We start from the raw sequence: 15,759 nt of genomic DNA, 5'->3' as shown, positions 1-15,759 counted from the left end.
TTGATTATGATTAAGCTCAAGGAGTTAAAGGAGGAGAATCGAGCAAAGGCAAGAAAAGATCATCGAGTAGCCGAGTTGGAACCATCTTACCCAACACAAGTAAGTCATTAAGCATATCTTTGGTATTGATTAAAGGATCGTAATACCTACACCATTGTGTTTAATGAGATGAAATGTATACAAATGAATATGTAAGTAGAGATGAAATTTGTCGAATGTAAAAAGGAAGTGAAGCCTATTGAGTAGCTGGTTTTCGGCACTAAGTGTGTGGGCAATAAGTGTTCACGGTCATGAGATTGGCACTAAGTGTGCGGGTTTAAATTGTACAGCACTAAGTGTGCGAGTTTAAAGTACATGGCACTAAGTGTGCGCGGTTATTATTAAGCACTATGTGTGCGAACCCAATATATATTTTCTATAAATTATTTACATTAAGGGTGTGACTTTACCGAGTCGATTTTGGACCGCGGAAAAGGTAAGTGTGCGAACTTGAAATGCATGGCACTAAGTGTGTGAGTTTAAAGTGCATGGTACTAAGTGTGCGCGGTTGATTATTGAGCACTATGTGTGCGAACCCAATATATATTTTCTATAATTATTTACATTAAGGGTGCGACTTTACCGAGTCGATTTGGACAGCGGAAAAGGTAAGTGTGCGAACTTGAAATGCATGGCACTAAGTGTGTGAGTTTAAAGTACATGGCACTAAGTGTGCGCGGTTGATTATTAAGCACTATGTGTGCGAACTCAATATATATTTTCTATAAATTATTTACATGAAGGGTGCGACTTTACCGAGTCAATTTTGGACAGCGGAAAAGGTAAGTACCTTGACTTCATGGCTAATAGGCGCTATGTTTATATTTGAGTTGAGCTTGGTAAGTTTTGAACCTATGTGACGATTATAGTTGAAGTCACGTACATAAGGTTCATTGTGGAATAGGTGAAAGTTCGTTTAATTGTATGATTATAACGAAAATAAAATGATGTATGAAAGGCCAATGTAGGACTTGGTATGAGATTGAACCATAGGGTTTAAGGAACTATGGTATAGTTTGTATGGATGGAGTACTTAACCTCATTTCATTGTTTCCTGTTGTGATAATTTTATTAATGGATGGTTGTGGAATGCTTATGCTTACTGAGTTATATACTCATTCGGTGTTTGCTTGTCACCTATTCTAGGTTTCTTGGACTCGTCTCTTTTTGCGTGATCGTGCCGTCGTCGAAGTCATCACACGGCTAGCAACCTTTGGTATTTTCTTCTTAGTTGGTCTAAGAGAACATTTCGGCATGTATAGGCTAATATGTTTTGTTGAAATTTGGTATGTAAACTTTTAGCCATGCGAAAATGGCATAATGTTCGGTTAATTTGGTTCTAATGTTGGGTCGTAAGTCTTGGTAATACGATTTTTATGCCATATGTCATGGTTGATTATTTTGGTGTTAAAATTCATGATATGGCAATAGTGTAGTAGGGGGATGTTTGACAATGATTAGCCTTTGGCATGGCTAGTCATGATCATAATTTGTGATATGTATGACGAATCACTAGTTAGATAAAGGAGAAATCACGAAATGGGCATAGTTGCTTTCATAACAGATGCTGGCAGCAGCAGTGACGTGAGATTGAAAAATTACTAAAAATAGTAGGAGTGGGATTAATTGATGAATAAATTATGTATTCGAAGCTCGATGAGTATATTTTCATATAGAAGCAACGAAAAGATCATATGGACAGTATGTTAAGAGATATTCAGGTTCTCGTGAGACAGGGCCAGAACGGTTTCTGGATTCCCTGTTCCGACTTTGGAAATTCATTATAAATTAACCAGAGACAATTAGGAGTCATACCATATATGGATAGATTCCTCTCTGAGTCTAGTTTCTATAGAAACAAACGGCATCAGTATTGAAGCTCTGTGCAGGGAGATATCCAGGTCATAATGCGCAAAGGTCAGTGTAGTCAATCCCTGTAACATGGGAGAATTTGACTAATAAACTGTACTAATTGGCCCGACCAAAAATTCTAGAAAAAAATATGTAGATGGGCATATGAGTCTAGTTTCAGGGAAAAATCACGAAACTGATTTTCGAGTTGTGAAACTCAAGATATGATTTTTAAAGCGACTAGTACGCAGATTGGCAGTGTCTGAGAAATATTTTTATAAAGGGTTTAAAGTCTGCTAACACCTCGTGTTCGACTCCGGTGTCGGTCTCGGGTTCGGGGTGTTACATTTGATTGGTATCAGAGCTATGGTTTAGTCGGTTCTAGGACTACCATAGCACGTATGAGTCTAGCTATACATGCCGAATGTTAATGTTTAACTGTGTGATGACTTCTGACGGTTAAAATTTATGTTTTGATTAGTAAATGGATCCCGGTGTAGAGAGAACCTTGGCGGATGACATTGAAAGTGCAGCGGCTGCTCCTGCACAAGGGACACCGCCTGTTGAACCTCAGTCATCTGCGAATAATCAAGGTGAGGGGGCTAAACAAGCCTTCTTTACCATGATGAATGAGTGGGTCGCGCAGTATGCCCGAGCCAATCCGGTTGTCCAACAATTCCCGAATTAGAATAATCCACCCCCGGAGCCAGTAATGCCATCAGTTACTGATCCTGTGAGGCAGAGTAAGCCACCTGTAGACTTGATTAGGAAGCGCGGGGCTGAGGAGTTCAGGGCCATAGTTACTGATGATGCTGAAAGGGCCGAGTTCTGGCTTGATAATACCATTCGGGTGTTTGATGAACTGTCATGCACACCCGATGAATGTCTAAAGTGTGCTATATCCTTGTTGCGGGACTCAGCCTACTATTGGTGGAGGACCCTGATTTCCATAGTCCCAAACGAACGAGTAACTTGGGACTTCTTTCAGATGGAATTTCGAAAGAAATATATTAGTCAACGGTTCATTGATCAAAAGCGTAAGGAATTCTTGGAACTCAAGCAAGGCCGTATGACAGTATCTGAATACGAACATGAATTCGTAAGACTCAGTAGGTATGCCCGGGAGTGTGTAGCTGATGAGGTTGTTATGTGCAAAAGATTCGAAGAAGGATTGAATGAAGATTTAAAGCTATTAATGGGTATTTTGGAAATAAAAGAATTGTAACACTTGTCGAACGAGCCTGCAAGGCGGAAGAACTTGGAAAGGAGAAGAAGAAGGCTAAATTTGAAGCTAGAGACTACCGTAAAAGGTCGACGGGTAAAGCTCCGTTCTCAGCCGTAAAGAAGTTCAGGGAGGACACTAATAAGTCGAGGACGACTGCGGGAATTTCCATCAGAGCAAGACCATCGACGGACTCCCGAGCTACTTCGGTAGCTAGTGTGGGCAATAATCGTCTAGAGAAACCTGAATGTCCCCAATGTGGAAGACGACACATAGGTGAATGTTGGGGTAAGTCTATTAACAGGGCCTGTTACGGATGCGGTTCGAAGGACCACTTCATTAGAGATTGCACGGAGCTTGATGAGAAGAATAAGATTCAAGGTGCAAGACCTAGTGGAGTGACAACTAGAGGTAGACCACCGAGAATTTTAGGAGGTAGGGGTGGTAGTCAGAGAGGGGCCTCTGATACGGCTGTTCGAGCCGAGAACCGCACTCCTGCTAGAGCATATGCCATCCGCGCACGAGAGGAGGCATCCTCCCCTGACGTCATCACTGGTACCTTCACTCTCTTTGATACTAATGTGATTGCATTGATTGACCCTGGCTCTACTCATTCATATGTATGTGAAACCTTAGCATCCAGTAAGACTCTACCTGTTGAGTCTACTGAGTTCGTAATTCGGGTGTCAAATCCCTTGGGTCGTTACGTGCTTGTCGACAAAGTGTGTAAGAGATGTCCCTAGTAATTCGAGGTTCTTGTTTTCCGGCGGACTTGATGCTTTTTCCGTTTGATGAATTTGATGTTATTCTTGGTTTGGATTGGCTGACCGCGCATGATGCGGTTGTGAATTGCAAAAGCAAGACTATTGATTTGAGGTGCGCAAATAACGAGGTAATCCGAGTTGAGTCTACGGATTTGAAGGGGTTGCCAGCTGTAATATCAGCAATGTTGGCCCAGAAATATGTAAGAAAAGGGTGCGAAGCATACCTTGCGTATGTACTTGATGATAAAGAATTAGAAAAGAAACCCGAATCTGTGCGGGTGGTTTGTGAATACCCGGATGTTTTTCCTGAAGAATTATCGGGTTTACCACCTGTTCGGGAGGTAGAGTTTGGTATTGAGCTTGTACCTGGGACTACGCCGATTTCGATAGCTCCGTATCGTATGGCACCAACCGAGTTAAAAGAGTTAAAATCTCAGTTGCAAGAATTGACGGATAGAGGTTTTGCTCGACCAAGTTTCTCACCTTGGGGTGCACCAGTATTGTTCGTGAAAAAGAAGGACGGAACCATGAGGTTGTGCATTGACTGTCGTCAACTGAATAAAGTGACGATAAAGAACAAATATCCGTTGCCGCGCATCGATGATTTGTTCGACCAACTGAAGGGAGCCTCAGTGTTCTCAAAAATAGATTTGAGATCGGGCTATTATCAGTTGCGAATTCGAGATTCGGACATACCCAAAACTGCTTTCAGAACGAGGTACGGTCACTACGAGTTCTTAGTGATGCCGTTTGGGCTCACTAATGCCCCTGCAGTATTTATGGATTTGATGAATCGGATCTTCAGACCATATTTGGATCGGTTCGTAGTTGTGTTCATTGATGATATCTTGGTCTATTCAAGATATGAGATCGAACATGCTGAACACTTGAGATTAGTGTTGCAAGTTTTGCGGGATAAGAAGTTATATGCTAAGTTCAGTAAGTGTGAGTTCTGGTTAAGAGAGGTTAGCTTCTTGGGTCATGTGGTATCCGCATCGGGTATTCGAGTTGACCCGAACAAAATCTCAGCCATACTTAACTGGAAACCTCCGAGAAATATTACTGAGGTTCGGAGCTTTTTGGGACTCGCCGGTTATTACCGACGATTTGTCAAAGGTTTCTCGATGATAGCCACACCAATGACGAAGCTACTTCAAAAGGATGCTAAGTTCGAATGGACGGAGAAATGTCAGAAAGGCTTTGATCAACTGAAAACTCATTTGACTGAAGCTCCAATTTTAGTGCAACCCGAATCAGGCAAAGAGTTTGTCATTTATAGTGACGCATCCCTACTCGGGTTGGGTTGCGTATTGATGCAAGAAGGTCGAGTTGTAGCCTATGCGTCGAGACAATTGAAGCCACACGAGAGAAATTATCCAACCCATGATCTCGAGCTAGCCGCCATCGTATTTGCTTTGAAAATATGGCGACATTATTTGTTTGGCGAAAAGTGCCATGTATTTTCGGATCACAAAAGTCTCAAATATTTGATGACTCAAAGAGACTTAAATCTGCGACAAAGACGTTGGCTTGAGTTGTTGAAAGATTACGAGCTTGTCATTGATTACCATCCGGGAAAGGCTAATGTGGTTGCGGACGCCTTAAGCCGAAAATCGCTGTTTGCTTTACGAGCGATGAATGTGCACTTGTCTGTTCTACCCGACAATGTGTTAGTAGCTGAATTAAAGGCCAAACCATCATTGATTCATCAAATTCGTGAAGCTCAGAAAGTCGACGATGAATTGGTTGCAAAACGGGCTAAATGTATTCCGAATATGGAATCCGAATTTCAAATTGATGAGGACGATTGTTTGAGGTTCAGAAGTCGTTTGTGTGTTCTAAGAAATTCGGAACTCATTTCGATGATTCTGAACGAAGCCCATTGTAGCCGAATGTCAATTCACCCGGGGAGTACGAAAATGTACAACGATTTGAAACGTCGATTTTGGTGGCATGGTATGAAATGGGACATCTTCGACTTTGTTTCGAGATGTTTAATATGTCAACAAGTGAAAGCGGAACATCAAGTGCCTTCAGGATTACTTCAGCCGATCATGATACCCGAGTGGAAATGGGATTGAGTCACAATGGACTTTGTGTCCGGACTACCATTGTCAACAAGTAAGAAGGATGCGATTTGGGTTGTTGTTGATAGACTGACTAAGTCGGCTCACTTTATCCCCGTGCGTACGGATTTTTCATTGGATAAACTAGCCGAATTGTATGTTTCTCAGATTGTGAGATTACATGGAGTACTTATTTCTATCGTGTCGGATAGAGATCCGAGATTCACCTCGCGATTTTGGAAGAAATTGCAAGAAGCTTTGGGTACCAAGCTGCATTTTAGCACCGCTTTTCATCCCCAAACCGATGGTCAATCCGAGCGAATAATTCAGATACTCGAGGATATGCTGAGATGCTACATCCTTGAGTTTAGTGGTTTATGGGAACGGTATGTACCTTTGATTGAATTCGCTTACAACAATAGTTTTCAATCAAGTATTAAGATGGCACCTTACGAGGCTTTGTACGGTCGTAAATGCCGTACACCATTGTTTTGGACCGAGCTCGGTGAAAGTAAAATTTTCGGAGTTGATTTGATTAAAGATGCCGAACAGAAAGTAAAGGTAATCCGTGAAAGTCTGAAGGCAGCCACAGATCGTCAGAAATCGTATGCGGACTTGAAATGAAAGGACATTGAATATCAGGTGGGAGATAAAGTGTTCCTTAAAGTTTCGCCTTGGAAAAAGGTATTCAGGTTTGGCCGTAAGGGCAAGTTGAGCCCGAGATTCATTGGGCCGTACGAGATCTTCGAACGAGTTGGTCCGGTTGCGTATAGATTGATTTTGCCCCCTGAGCTTGAAAAGATTCACGACGTCTTTCATGTTTCGATGCTTCGACGCTATCGATCTGATCCATCGCATATAATTAGCCCATCAGAGGTTGAAATTCAAGCCGATATGAGTTATGAAGAAGAACCGATACGTATCCTAGCTCGTGAAGTGAAGGAGTTGCGAAACAAAAGGGTTCCGTTAGTGAAGGTGTTATGGCTCAAACATGGGATCGAGGAAGCTACTTGGGAAACCGAGAGCTCGATAAAAGAACGATACCCAAACCTATTTACCGGTAAGATTTTCGGGGACGAAAATTTCTTAAGTGGGGGAGAGTTGTAACAGCCCAAAATTGACCCAAGTCGGGAAGTGGTTTCGGGACCACAAAACCGAGTCATAAAAATAATTAATTTCCATATTCTATGCTTATTATGTGTGTACATGAGTATGTGGAAGTTTCATTCTCCAATTTTGCCAATTGCATGAGAAATTATTAAATAGGGATCGATATGAGACATGGTGAAAATATGATAGGCTAATTTAAAATGGTCTATTAATGCATGTTGTGAAAATGATGGGTTTGCATGTCAAATTACCCAAAATTTGAGCTAGTGGTTGGCCATGCTATGGGTGGAAACATGTTGGGAACATGTTGGCCTAGTGAGGTATGTAGGAAAAAAATAAAATAAGGAATATGGGTAATAAAGAAAGGAAAAACAAAAAAATGAGTGGTTGTTTCCCCCCCCATTACCGTGAGCTAAAGAAAGGAAAAGAAAAATTTTGTTCATCCTTTTTCATCCTCTTTTGACCGAAAATTCTAAGGGAGGAGGAAGGAGTTCTTGCTTCATGTTTGGTTTGGAAGAGAATTAGGAGGAAGTTTGGCCATGCATGTAACTAGATTGAGGTATGTTTGATATTATTCTTTGAGATTCATGTATATTTTAAGTTGTAAGTTTGAAATCTACCTAGCCATGGTTCAAACTTTGTTAAATGATGGAGATGATATTCGGCCATGCATGTTACATTCTTGGTTGGTATTTTGATGTTTGATGTTGTGGTGATGAGGCATGAAGATGAGTTAAGATTCGGCCTAGGTGGAGTTTGTGTTAATGCCATTGCATGCTAAATATGAAGCTTGTTAATGATGCATGTGATGGTGGATTGATGATTCTTGAATCTCTTTTTTTTTAGCATTTTTGAGTGAGCACATATGTGCATTGGTTGCTAGATGGGGAAGAATCGGCTAGCAAGTTGTGTGCTAAGGCCGAATATATTTTTTGTAGGTTAATGTGTAATGCATGTGCTAAATTGATGGAAAGGGAGAGGATGCTTTACTAGTGTATAAATGATATAAAGATTTTAGAAATTATTTTTTGGTTAGGTGTATGTATGATTAGGTATATTCGGCCATATGAGTAAATATATAGATGATGTTAAAATTGATTATGTATAATGGGCCATATAGGGTACACATTGTGATATTAACTTTGATTCTCTATAATTGATCAAGTGGGTGATTAGTAAAGGTGATTGCCGAATATACTAACATACATATGCATGTGTAATTGGATTGTAAATATTTAGCAAGGCGGTTAAACTAGTTGATTTATTGATTAAGCTCAAGGAGTTAAAGGAGGAGAATCGAGCAAAGGCAAAGAAAAGATCATCGAGTAGCCGAGTTGGAACCATCTTACCCAACACAAGTAAGTCATTAAGCATATCTTTGGTATTGATTAAAGGATCGTAATACCTACACCATTGTGTTTAATGAGATGAAATGTATACAAATGAATATGTAAGTAGAGATGAAATTTGTCGAATGTAAAAAGGAAGTGAAGCCTATTGAGTGGCTGGTTTTCGGCACTAAGTGTGTGGGCAATAAGTGTTCACGGTCATGAGATTGGCACTAAGTGTGCGGGTTTAAATTGTACAGCACTAAGTGTGCGAGTTTAAAGTACATGGCACTAAGTGTGCGCGGTTGATTATTAAGCACTATGTGTGCGAACCCAATATATATTTTCTATAAATTATTTACATTAAGGGTGCGACTTTACCGAGTCGATTTTGGACAGCGGAAAAGGTAAGTGTGCGAACTAGAAATGCATGGCATTAAGTGTGTGAGTTTAAAGTGCATGGCACTAAGTGTGCGCGGTTGATTATTGAGCACTATGTGTGCGAACCCAATATATATTTTCTATAAATTATTTATATTAAGGGTGCGACTTTACCGAGTCGAATTTGGACAGCGGAAAAGGTAAGTGTGCGAACTTGAAATGCATGGCACTAAGTGTGTGAGTTTAAAGTACATGGCACTAAGTGTGCGCGGTTGATTATTAAGCACTATGTGTGCGAACTCAATATATATTTTCTATAAATTATTTACATGAAGGGTGCGACTTTACCGAGTCAATTTTGGACAGCCCAAAAGGTAAGTACCTTGAGTTCATGGCTAATAGGCGCTATGTTTATATTTGGAGTTGAGCTTGGTAAGTTTTGAACCTATGTGACGATTATAGTTGAAGTCACGTACATAAGGTTCATTGTGGAATAGGTGAAAGTTCGTTTAATTGTATGATTATAACGAAAATAAAATGATGTATGAAAGGCCAATGTAGGACTTGGTATGAGATTGAACCATAGGGTTTAAGGAACTATGGTATAGTTTGGTATGGATGGAGTACTTAACCTCATTTCATTGTTTCCTGTTGTGATAATTTTATTAATGGATGGTTGTGGAATGCTTATGGCTTACTGAGTTATATACTCATTCGGTGTTTGCTTGTCACCTATTCTAGGTTTCTTGGACTCGTCTCTTTTTGCGTGATCGTGCCGTCGTCGAAGTCATCACACCGGCTAGCAACCTTTGGTATTTTCTTCTTAGTTGGTCTAAGAGAACATTTCGGCATGTATAGGCTAATATGTTTTGTTGAAATTTGGTATGTAAACTTTTAGCCATGCGAAAATGGCATAATGTTCGGTTGAATTTGGTTCTAATGTTGGGTCGTAAGTCTTGGTAATACGATTTTTATGCCATATGTCATGGTTGATTATTTGGTGTTAAAATTCATGATATGGCAATAGTGTAGTAGGGGGATGTTTGACAATGATTAGCCTTTGGCATGGCTAGTCATGATCATAATTTGTGATATGTATGACGAATCACTAGTTAGATAAAGGAGAAATCACGAAATGGGCATAGTTGCTTTCATAACAGATGCTGGCAGCAGCAGTGACGTGAGATTGAAAAATCACTAAAAATAGTAGGAGTGGGATTAATTGATGAATAAATTATGTATTCGAATCTCGATGAGTCTATTTTCATATAGAAGCAACGAAAAGATCATATGGACAGTATGTTAAGAGATATTCAGGTTCTCGTGAGACAGGGCCAGAACGGTTTCTGGATTCCCTGTTCCGACTTTTGAAATTCATTATAAATTACCCAGAGACAATTAGGAGTCATACCATATATGGATAGATTCCTATCTGAGTCTAGTTTCTATAGAAACAAACGGCATCAGTATTGAAGCTCTGTGCAGGGAGATATCCAGGTCGTAATAGGCAAAGGTCAGTGTAGTCGATCCCTGTAACATGGGAGACTTTGACTAATAAAATGTACTAATTGGCCCGACCAAAAATTCTAGAAAAAAATATGTAGATGGGCATATGAGTCTAGTTTCAGGGAAAAATCACGAAACTGATTTTCGAGTTGTGAAACTCAAGATATGATTTTTAAAGCGACTAGTACGCAGATTGGCAGTGTCTGAGAAATATTTTTATAAAGGGTTTAAAGTCTGCTAACACCTCGTGTTCGACTCCGGTGTCGGTCTCGGGTTCGGGGTGTTACATTACACATAAAGCTTAGTAAGTTACATATAAATAAATATAGAACAATAAGTCTATAATTTACCAACAACTTATGATACCAATGTGGGCATAAGCATGGCTTACCCTTTACTTCATACAAATCACATAGCATATACAATGAGTTCGCATCTTATACATATGTATCACTTAGGTACCTGTAATACTCACAATACGGTTTTACGTTTCTCATTAACTTAAATTTATAACTTTCGACGTTGAACCATTCAGAACACTACCGGATATTCCAAAGGCCTCAATCATGGGTAAAGTACTGATGCCATGTCCCAAACATGGTCTTACACTGGCTATCATCTTCGAGGCCGATGCCATGTCCCAGACATGGTCTTATACTAGCTCTCACATAACCGTGCCGATGCCATGTCTCAGACATGGTCTTACACTGACACATCTCGTAGCTGATGCATATCCCAGACATGTCTTATACTGGCTTATGTCCCGAGACTGATGCATGTCCTAGACATGTCTTACACTAGCACTCATTTCAATGCCAATGCTATGTCCCATACATGGTCTTACGCTGGCTCTCATAATGTGGCCGATGCATGTCCCAGACATGTCTTATACTAGCTCACACAAATGACCCAAGTGATACGACATGAATATCCTATTTACTTCCTAAGGTCCCAACGGGAATTCTACTATCTCAATGATCATTACACATTCTCAATCTCGAAATCAAGCAATTCATGCCATATCTATTCAATGACAATTTAAATACAGATTGTAGCAATGTAGTTATATTATTTACATACAACTTACCTCGGATTTCAAAATGTAGCGACTATTTGGTTTAGTCGATCTGCTTGGCTTTCCCCTGATCTTGGTTCAGATTTGACAATTCTTGATCTATATTAGCAAAATGCACTCCTTTAGTCACTAATTACAATTAGGCAATTGAAAATTCACATTTTCAGTAAAATGACCATTTTGCCCCTAGACTTTGGCAAAATGACCATTTTACCCCTATGCTCAAAAATCAATTTTTATCGAATTTCTTCACCTCTTAAGCTTATCTGAACTCTTTTTACTCTTATAGCAACCTAAAATTCCCACTATTTCACACACTTGTCACTTATTTTGCAACTTATGCAAAATAACCCCTTTAGGTGTTTTCATGCTAACACCTTTCACAAAAGTTGTTTATAAGACAACCAAGACTCATTTTCTTCCATAAAAACTCAGAAAACAACACAAATTCCTTCATCGCAAAACCCTAAACTCTTGATCATTTTGCAAGATAGCACCCCCATTTGAAAACTCATGCTTCAAGGGTCTCAAAAGTACAAAAATATTTTAGAAAAGCCATTAGGATCACTTACTTGTGAGTGCTTCAAGTTGCTGAAAATTTTTTAAGCTTGAAACCCCAACAATCACTTATATTTTTAGCTAAGAAGAAATGGGAAATAGGGTGATATCATTTCCTTTTTCTATTTTCTATTTTAGTCAAAATTAGTCACCTAATCCCACCAAAAATTGAAATTTTTGACCACACATGTCTCCTATGGCCGGCCACCCTATTTATAGGGGTCTAATTGCCCTTTAAAGGCCCCCCAATTTAGGTTCTCTAGCTATTTAACACCTTTAGCTATCAATTTAGGACTTTTACACTTTATGCAATTTAGTCCTTTTTCACAACCAGGCTCACAAACATCGAAATTAACTCACCAAATTTTTCATGTACTAATATAAACATTCTATGACTCTAAAATAATAATAAAATATTTTCTCCAACTTCAGATTTCTGGTCCCGAGACCACTATTTCGACTAGGCCCTAAATTGGGCTGTTACAATAATTAACAAATTACCAAGTTGCCGTGAATTTATTCGTAACAACATGAACATTGTTTTTGTAATATTAAGTTAAGAAATGTAATTAATCTAACACAATTATGTCATCTTGATTAAAATCATCTTTTGAAATCGTACATTGGAACTTTTATTTTTATTTTATTTTACTTAGATAAATTTTAGTTTTTAACCACTTCTTCAAAATCAAAATATTTTTAATCACCAAAGTGTTTGAATTTCATTTCATAAATAATTTTCTTAAACAATCAATGTTGGTACGATAACTCGACATTTACTTGTCAGTTTATTACTTGTTGTGATTGTGTACTCTTACACATTGCCATTGTTCCAAGTTTTTGGCACCGTTGCCGGGGGACTGTTTTAAAAATCATTATTTGTGAAATTGTTAACTTTGCATTTTGGTTTATTTTTCTGTTCAATTTTAACTTGGTTAATTTTTTTGTTTTTGTTTTAGGTGTTTATGAGTATTGATCAAATTATCAATTTACTCCCGTAGATCCTGAAATTGAAAGAACTTTTCAACAAAGTAGAAGACAAGCAGCTCAAAGAAGGACCGAAGAGATGAACTTTTAAAATCCGAATGCAGAAAACGAAGCAAACCCTGTTCAACATCCTATCCTTATTGTTGATGATAGGGATAGAGCTCTAAGATAGTATGCCATGCCAGTGTTTCATGATTTTAATCTGGGTATTAGGAGACTCGAGATCGAGGAACAACAGTTCTAGCTAAAGCTGATTATGTTCCAAATGCTTCAAATAGTGGGCCAATTCAATGGAATGCCTATTGAAGATCCTCACCTTCACTAATGAATTTTTATGGAGATGAGCAATTATTTCAAGTTAGCTGGAGTATCTGAATGTGTACTATGATTAAAGTTACTCCCATATTCACTAAGGGATAGAGCTCAAGCCTGGTTGAACTCATTGCCCCCATATTCCATTACTACATGGCATGAGTTAGCAGAAAGATTCCTCATGAAGTATTTCCCATCTACCAAGAATGCTAAGTTGAGGAATGAGATCACTACTTTTCACCAAATGGATGACGAGTCCTTGTATGAGGCATGGGAAAGGTATAAAGAATTATTATGGAAGTGCCTTCATCATGGAATGCCATATTGCATCCAACTTGAGACATTCTATAATGGCCTCAATGCTCACATGAGAATGGTAGTGGATGCTTCTGCTAATGGTGCTCTCCTTTCTAAGTCTTATAATGAGGCTTATGAAATTATTGAGAGGATTGCCAGCAACAATTATCAATAGCCAACTAATCAAGCAAAGTCAGGAAGATGAGTTACTGGAGTACATGAAGTGGACGCTCTTGCTTCACTTGTATCTCAGGTATCCTCAATATCATCGATGCTTAAAAATTTTACTACTTATGGGTTTAATAGTTTTGCAGCACAATCACCTAATCAATTTGAAAATATAGCTTGTGTTTATTGTGGGGAAGGACATTTGTTCAAAGAATTTCCATCAAACCCAGAATCTGTGTATTACATGGGTAATCAGAACTAGAATCGAGGAAGGCAAGGACTACAATCCAATTTTTATAACCCATCTTAGTGAAACCACCCTAACCTTTCCTGAAGTAACCAAGGGACTAGAACCAATAGCACTTATGCATAACTTAGACCGAGCCAGCCACCTATTTTTACCCAACAAGTTCAAAAACGAACTCAAGCTAAACCTTCCAATAGCTTAGAGAACCTATTGAAGGCATATATGGCAAAAAAGGATGCCACTTAAGGAATTTGGAAAATCTAGCGGGTCAACTTGCTACTGAACTTAGGAACTAACCATAAGGTGCTCTTCCTAGTGATACAGAAAATCAAATAAATCCTATGAACGAGCATTGTAAAGCATTGAAATTGAAGAGAGGAAAGACGTTAGAGCCTAACACTGTCAAAGTTGAAGAGGAGCCAACTAATGCCCAGTGGAAGTTCAACCAAGTGTTGAAACTCCAATCTCACCAGAACTAGAACCAGAATCTTCAAAACTCGATAAGGTAATTCTGAACAAATCAATTCTGATAAACTAAAACTTTTGTTGGATGTTGAATTGCCACAAAATACTAATCAACCAATTCCAATAAAGAATCCTCAACCACCCTACCCTTAAAGACTTAAGAAGCAAAAGGAAGATGTAACACCCCTAACCTGTATCCATCGCCAAAATAGGGTTACGGAGCGTTACAAGATAATTTGTAACTTAAAACATTTGATTTCAAACATTCTAAAATTCATAGCATAATTCATCCCAAATACATGCAAATCATCTATTAATTGAGCCCTTGAGGTCAAAGAAGCACTTTAGAAATGATTCGAGAATAAATCGGGTTCATATAGAATTTCATGGAAAAAGTTGAAAATTTTCACACTGTAGGGGTTAAATGACTGAGACACACACCTGTGTCTTAGGCCGTGTGAACATTCAAAGTAGGAACACACGACTGTGTCCCAGCCCATGTCCATACCCATGTAACTCTCTGACTTGTGTTACACAGCCAAGCCACATGCTCGTGTGCCAGCACGTAAAACTCTTGAAATGGCTTCTCACGCACGTGTGCTAGGTGGTGCTAGGTCATGAAATTACCTGACTTGCAACCCGTTAAATCTTACAAGGGACACACTGCTGTGTGTCACACATGACTAAGTCACATGCCCATGTCTTAGGCCGTTTAGACAAGAAATAGGCCATTTTAAAGCCATTTCCTTCACCCAAACCATGCACACACATACAAGGCATTTGCTCCCATTTCAAGCATTCAAAATGTACCTAAAACATGCATAATCAAATTAGATCCATATGGTACCTATTCATGCAACCAATATGCCAAAAGGCACGTCAATTCACATAACATCAAATATACTTAAATATAAGCATAACTTAGCCAATTACCAACTCAACATTTGCAACCTATTTCCATACAAAATCCAATCATAATGGCCACATACCAAGATCACATTCAAACATACCAAATGAGTCATTCAATACATATCATCACTAACCATTTCAACATTAGCCAATAAGCACCAAAATGTAAAAATGTCATCAACCAAAGTACCTTATTTACTGTAACACTCCTAACCCGTATCCATCGACGAATCAAGGTTTCAGAGTATTACCGAAACTTTTAGAAACATTTTTCAAACAATGTGTGTAAGGTGCTATTAATTTACTAAGATCATTCAAAACGTCTATTAATTAGACCCTCGAGGCCCATTACGAGCATTAGAGTCGAGTTGGAACTTAATCGAGAACTCTAAGAATTTTTTGCAAAATTACAAAAAAAAATTTCAAGTTGCAGGGTTCACACGCCCGTGTAGCCTAGGGACACACCCATGTAGT

The 15,759-nt window shown here is 38.9% G+C and overlaps 1 non-coding gene across 1 annotated transcript; it reads right to left on the bottom strand.

Annotated features, from left to right (window-relative positions):
• Window positions 1–13,410: 13,410 nt before the first annotated feature.
• Window positions 13,411–13,517, bottom strand: LOC121228401 (small nucleolar RNA R71). Its single transcript, XR_005925977.1, has one exon. It is a non-coding gene; the product is annotated as a small nucleolar RNA R71 (small nucleolar RNA).
• Between the last annotated feature and the right edge of the window lie 2,242 nt (window positions 13,518–15,759).

This window comes from Gossypium hirsutum, chromosome A04 (genome assembly GCF_007990345.1).
Source record: "Gossypium hirsutum isolate 1008001.06 chromosome A04, Gossypium_hirsutum_v2.1, whole genome shotgun sequence".
Taxonomy (NCBI): Eukaryota; Viridiplantae; Streptophyta; class Magnoliopsida; order Malvales; family Malvaceae; genus Gossypium; species Gossypium hirsutum.
This window is presented reverse-complemented; position numbering and strand designations above follow the sequence as displayed.